Source organism: Peromyscus californicus, unplaced genomic scaffold (genome assembly GCF_007827085.1).
Source record: "Peromyscus californicus insignis strain IS unplaced genomic scaffold, ASM782708v3 Scaffold_8__1_contigs__length_139910024, whole genome shotgun sequence".
Taxonomy (NCBI): domain Eukaryota; kingdom Metazoa; phylum Chordata; class Mammalia; order Rodentia; family Cricetidae; genus Peromyscus; species Peromyscus californicus.
This window is the reverse complement of record NW_026294606.1, coordinates 19,795,389-19,802,267: the sequence shown is the minus strand read 5'-3', so window position 1 is coordinate 19,802,267 and position 6,879 is coordinate 19,795,389. Positions and strand designations below refer to the sequence as shown.

Here is a 6,879-nt window from a genome sequence, read left to right as displayed (position 1 = left end):
ATATGACCATTGTAAGACTTGTCTCCACCACATGTTCCTCACAGCGGTCATGCTAGATATCGCCCCACACTGAACCACTATGACACTTTGCTGGGCTTTTTCCTCTCGGTTCAGAATCCCTTCCCTTGTCCCTCTACCTCTGAAAGGCCCACTCACGTGCTATCTCGGTCACTGAATCTTCCCCGTCTTCCCCACCGGGATCAAGGTCTTCCTCCTCTGAGCTTTCCTTAGCTAGCTTTCTACCAGTTATCACAGACTGATTTGGATGGGGGTTAGCATGTGCTCAGACCTTTGAGATGAAGCTGGCTTAGCTTCAAATCTCAGCTGAGGCTGCTCTCGGGGTGAATTCAACCAGTTATTCCATGGCCCTGAATGCGATGCACAAGGATCGTTAAGGAAACATAGGTAGAATCTCTCTGTGCTAATGGATGCACCTTTGGCCGGGCGGTAGTGGCGCACGCCTTTAATCCCAGCACTCAGGAGGCAGAGGCAGGTGGATCTCTGTGAGTTCGAGGCCAGCCTGGTCTCCAAAGCGAGTTCCAGGAAAGGCACAAAGCTACACAGAGAAACCCTGTCTCAAAAAAAACAAAACAAACAAACAAAAGAGAATGTGTTCTGGGGTTGGGGATTTAGCTCAGTGGTAGAGCATTTGCCTAGCAAGCACAAGGTCCTGGGATCGATCCTCAGCTCCAAAAAAAAAAAAAAAAAAAAAAAAAAAAAAAAAAAAAAAAAAGGATGCACCTTTGCTGTGGCTCAGATATGTCCCCCTAAAGTTCATATTCTGAAAACTTAATCCTCATAATCAGGTGTTAACAGTGTTTGGAGATGGGGCCTTTAGGAGGTAATTCTGGTTGGATGAGGTCATAGGGGTGGGACCCCGTGATGGGATTCACTGTTATAAATAGGAAAAAAGAGTGCCAGTCCCCGGAGGTAAAGCGTCAGGGTATAATATAAAACAGGCCTCCTAGACATTGATTCTGCTCTTCAGGTCACCTGAATGTTCAGCTTATTCTGAAAAACGGTAATCTAACCTAAGATCTTGCCAGGTGTCTGCAGTCAACTTTGCCCAGACTTCTCCCCCTCCCAGAACCAGGAAGGGGACGCTGGTGGCTAGGCAGCTGTAGGAAAGCCAGCATTAAGACTCCTAATTACTAGTTTAAATAACAGAGTACAACAGGCTCTGGTAACATGATATATTTTATTGGGCTTGTTCATACACATGATGAACAGAAGCTACAGTTTATGCACCTAAAAGTTACTTATCTGAGGCTCTGTGATCTGGAATTATCGTAGGGAATGGGATTGGGGGACTGGTAGCTCTCAAATGTCTACCCCTCATGGCCAGTGACAGGCCCGGCAAAGATGTCTCAATACCGTCTCCTTCAGATCACCTAACTCATGGGGATTTTTTTTTAAACTAATGCATACTAAACTTGTGTTTCCCGGGGTAATTTATGAGCCTGACCTTTGATGAGTTCGGGTGTCCTCTAATAAAAATGTCACCGGATGATTCACGAGGAGAAAGACGGACTTGAAACTTAGGATATTCAGAAATGCTCTCCAAACAGCAAGGCCGCTTGGCTTTGCCACTGCCCACTCACCCCAAGCCTCTGGGTTTCTAAGCTCTTCTGTACCTTTGAACATTTTTGTGTTAGATCTTGGCAGCAGAAGGCCTGGCCTCAATGGGAGAACCTGGGAGTTCAAGGGCACAACCTGGCCCAAACAGAAACAAAGAGAGCTAAGGTTGCTGGGGTTCGTTGGCTTTCTACAGCAATGGAGGTGTTTGCGGTCAGCTTCAGAAGACAAGGGGAAAAAAATGAAAAAGACAAGGAAACCCCTTAGGCCCTTGAGTATTAATTGCTTAGGGCAGCCGCCACAAGATACCAAATCCAGCACTCTAGGAGAGAGTCTATACACTGCCCTTTGATTTTCTGTTTTCTCTTTTTTTTGGGCGGGGAGGGGGGGGGTTCAAGACAGGGTTTCTCTGTGTAGTCTTGGTGCCTGTCCTACAGATCTCACTCTGTAGACCAGGCTGGCCTCGAACTCACAGAGATCCTCCTGGCTCTGCCTCTGAGTGCTGGGATTAAAGGTGTGCACCACCACTGCACAGCCTTGTTTCTTTCTTACTTTCTTTATTTTTTTTTCCTTTAGCACTAGAGTTGAAACACAGGACCTTGCACTAAGTTATACCCCAATCCCATGCCTTTCTCTTAACAATTGATGTTGCCATCACTCCTTCGTGACCTTTGAAAGAGCTTCACATTACTTACTCACCCTGGTCCGTGGTCACTTAGCCTTCTTCTCCCAGTACTCTCATATTTTCCTCCCTCTCCTTTTCTCTCTCTCGAAGTCTCTCCTCTTGAAAAGACACTAGTCACATAAGGTTAAGAGCCACCCTAGTCCATCCAATATGATTCCATTTTAACTAATAACAGCAACCACCTTGCCAACCACCAAAAATAAGGGCACATTCTGTGTCATCCTCCAGTGTCAGGAGGTTGTTGTGTCTACTTGGGCTGCCATCACAACAATGCAGGTCCAGTATTCTTATCCATAGTATTTGGGACTAGGCTAGAGAGATGACTCAGCAGATGCATGCGAGCACTTACTTACTGCTCTACCAGAGGGGCAGAGTTTAGATCCCAGCACCCACCTTGGAGAGGAGTTCACAAGCATCTGTAACTCCAGCTCCAAGAGATTCAAGGCCCCCTTTTGACTTCCGTGGTCACCTGCACGAGCACACACACACACACACACACACACACACACACACACACACACACACACAAACACACAGCACTCGAAGTTTTAAAACTCATCTTTCAAATATTTGGGGGCTGGAGCAATTGCTCAGTGGTTAAGAGCACACTGTCTGGTCTTTCAGAGGGATCAGGCTAAGAACCAGATGTAACTCTAGTACCAGAGGATCCAACACCCTCTTCTGGCCTCTGAGGACACCAGGCATGTACCTAGCATACAGATAGACACACATGAAAGCAAAATATTCATACACATAAAATAAAATGAAATCAAATATTTGGGACCACAAGTATTTTAAAGTTCTTCTTTCTTCAAATGTTGGAGCATAATAATTTTTTTTAATTTCTTGTCTTATTTCTTTTACTTTAGGTAAGATCTGACTGTGTAGCTCTGGCTGGCCTAGAGCTTGCTATGTAGACCAGGCTAGCCTGAAACTCACAGAGATCTGTCTACTTCTGACTCCTGAGTACTGAGATTAAAGTCATTTGCTGCCAAGCAAGCCTTGGAATATTTAGATAGATACAATGAAATATCTTGAAGAGGGGAATCCAAGTCTAAACATAAAATTCATTCATGTTTAACATACAACTTACAACACAGCCTCAGTGTAAATTTATATATATATAATATATATAATATATATATATAGACTAATACTATCACACCAGGACTTTAAAGGTTGCAGATTTTGGATTTCAGATTTGGGATTTTTGGATTAATGGTGTTCAACCTGTATCAGACTAGGTGACTTAAGTTGTAGAAATTTATTTGTTCATGGTTCTGGAGGCTAGGAGCCCAGCCCAAGGTGACAGAACCTTCTGACTCTGGTGAGGGAACTCCTTCTGAACAATAGGAAGCCACCAGCTCACTGTGTCTTTGTGTATCAGAGATAGTGAGCCTTGTGTCTCCTCACCGAGTACCAGTCCCACAAGGAAGGCCCCACCTTCATGACCTCCACATCCCCTACCAATCGCCAATTAAGAAAATACCCTACAGCTGGATCTTATGGGGGGACTTTTCTCCACTGAGGTTCCCTCCTTTCAGATGACTCTAGCTCGTGTCAAGTTGACATAAAACCAGCCAGGACAAGGGGAGAAAGTGAGTTGAACAGCAAACATGGACAAATATGCTCTCTCTTTGCTCCTGCCCACCGATGTGATGTGAACAGCTGCCTCAAGTCGCTGTCGGTTTAACTTACCTGAAAGGATAGACATAACCTGGACTCGCAGCCAAATAAATACTTCCTCTCTCTAAGGTGCTTTTTCAGGATATTTTATCACAGCAATGGAAAGGGAAGTAAGGTAGGTTAGATCTTCAACACGGATTGGGGTGTGACATACACATTCAACCCAACAGACCTCATACATTATTAGGTGACAGACAGCTGCCAGACCACCTGCCTCCCTGGGCAGTCAACAGGAACCGAGTTCCAGTTCTCCAGGCTGACTCCTCTAATGTGCAGACACTCTGGGCCCCTGACATCAGACGACCCCAGATCAGTCCTTTAGTAACCAACCCGGTGCCACTAGAATCTGCATGGCACACTTCCCACACAACCTTTGCACAGGGGAGGGACAAATCAACAAGGTCACTTCCCCTCCTCCCTTGGAAAACTGGGCTGACTTGTCAGCAGAGAGAATTCTCAGGGGAATGCTGGCCAGCTCCAGCAGTGGCCCTGGGAGCTGGCATGGTCTCCTGATTGGAAATAACCCCAAGGGAAGGACAGCCTGGCTGGGACCCAGGCTGACAGATTCCCTCCTGGGCTCCCGCAGACCGGTTTAACAGGAACTACCCTTTGCCCCCCTTACACTGTTCAGGTCAGCACAGCCTGTTGAGGAGATATCCTGTGTTTCACCTTTAACAGCAGTCCTTGTCCTCAGTCTCAACACCCAAGCCCCACTCCGGGGCTACAGGCCCCTTCTGCTCTCTAGCCCCCACTGCCCTTCCTGACCCTACCCCAGGGGCTTAAGTAGGCACCATCCGATGTTTGGGAACACGGTGCCCCATCACTATTAATAATGCATGCAGAGAGCCCATCTCCGAGGAGCTCAGAGTGCTTTCCAGGCATTATCTAATTAGTCCTCACCACATCCCGGTGAGGTTCAACAGATGCCGTGCTCCAGAGAAGCCATCAGGGGAAAATGCTTGCTGAAGCAGAGCTGCGAAGGGACGCAGGCCTCCTCCATGCCCTCCACCAAAGCAGAAAGCACACGGCCCTTACCCAAGAGGCAGGTGATGCCCGTATACATGCAAAATCAACTGCACCCGCACCCAGCAACCGTTCTGACTCAGCAGGAGCAGACAGGGCCACGAGTTGGCAACACACCCCAATGCTTCCGGGATCGTCAAACGAATAGTGGAGGGGTCTGTGGTGGACTTCCCCAAGTCCACCTTCCCGTCAGGGCATCTAAACTGGAGTGTGGGGCCAGTAAGGTGGCTCAGCTCTAAGGGGTACTTGCTGCCAAGCCTGATGATCTGAGTTCAATCCCCGGCCCTGACCAAATGGAAGGCGAAAACTGACTCCTGCAAGTCATCCCAACTCCACACAAGCACTGTGACACATAGGCACACACACACACACACACACACACACACACACACACACACACACACACACACACACCAATAAATAAAATAAATGTAGAGAGAAAAACTTAATTAAAAAAATGAGGTGATTGAACTTTCCTGGCTGTGTTCCTCTAGGCAATCATGAACTTAGGTTTTTTATCATTGTTTTTTAGTCAGGGGGAGGTAGGTCATCAGGCTACCCAGGGCCACACTCTGCATCCCAGGCTGGCCTCCAACACACGATCCTGCCTCTTTCTCTGGAGTGTCAGCCTGGTTGCAGAAGCTCACCTCCACACATTACTGCAAATGCCTTCTGAAGACTCATCTGTCTTCTCATTAAGAAAGACTGATGGGGCTGGAGACTGGCTCGTCTGTAGTGCTCTTTCCTGGAGGTGCAGGTTCCAGCCAGCAGTGAAAGTAACAAAGGACAGTGGTTGGTGGTAGTAATAATAGCTGACGTGGTAGACCATGCCTCTAATCCGACTGAGAGACTGAGGGAAGAGAATCTCAATGCCAGACCAGCCTGGACTATGTAGTAAGGCCCTGGAGCCACAAAATTAATAATAATAATAACAACAACAAACAACAATAGTAATAATAATAATAATAATAATAATAATAAGTGGGACCTGGAAGTGCAGCTTAGCAGTAGAGTAACGTGATTTCCTGTGTTGCAGTGCTGGGGATCGAATGGGCTCTGTGTGTGAGGGGCTGGTGTTTTACCAGTGAACCAGAGGTACTGTGAACTTTCCGAACTACATACACAACAGGGGTGGGTGGGCTGGGTTGTGGCAAATTCACCTTCCTGGAAGTCCAGTGACCTGGATTCTCTTCAGGACTTTACTATCGGGACTGTTGACCCTAGATTTCAATCTGACTGAAGCACAGGCTGCCCAGATTAAACATTATCTCTGGGTGTGTCTGAGAGGGCAATTCTGGGTAAGATTAGCAGTTGAATCCATGCACTGGGGCTTGGGAGGAGGCTGTCCTCCCCAACATGGTAGACTTCACTCGACCGGTGGAGGGCTTGAGCAGAACAAAAGTCAGAAAGGGAGCCCTTTGCCCTTCCTCCCGGTCTCCTGCTTGAGCTGAGCTGAGCCGGTTCACCTTGTCTCAGGTCCTTGGACTGGGCATTGTGCCTTCACCAGATCCTCTGGTTCTCTGGCCTCGGGATTCTAGCTGTGTCAGGCATCGTTGCTGCTCACTGACTCAGCTCCCTCTCCTTCCAGGCTGCAGCTTGACATTTTCAGTCCCTCGGAGCCTGGCAAGGCCACTTGACTTGCGTTCACCATGAACAGAGGGCGGAGTGATGTCTGCTGCTGGCAGGTGGAAGCATGTCGCTGTGGCTGAAGGTCCCTCCAGCTTTCTTCCCCTCTGGGGTCATAGTGAAGGCACACACTGAGACGGGCCTGAATCTGCCAGGTGTCGGGAGTGACCGTTGTGACCTGAACCGACCTGTTGACCTGCATCAAAAGTGTACAAGGCTGGGGTACCCTGGTGGAGAATGTGTTTAGCGAGCGGGAGGCCCCAGGTTCAGTCCCTGACACCAAA

The 6,879-nt window shown here is 48.0% G+C and overlaps 1 non-coding gene across 1 annotated transcript; it reads left to right on the top strand.

The window, feature by feature from the left end:
• Positions 1-614: 614 nt before the first annotated feature.
• Trnaa-agc (transfer RNA alanine (anticodon AGC)) lies at positions 615-695 on the top strand. Its single transcript has one exon. It is a non-coding gene; the product is annotated as a tRNA-Ala (tRNA).
• The last annotated feature ends 6,184 nt before the right edge of the window (positions 696-6,879 follow it).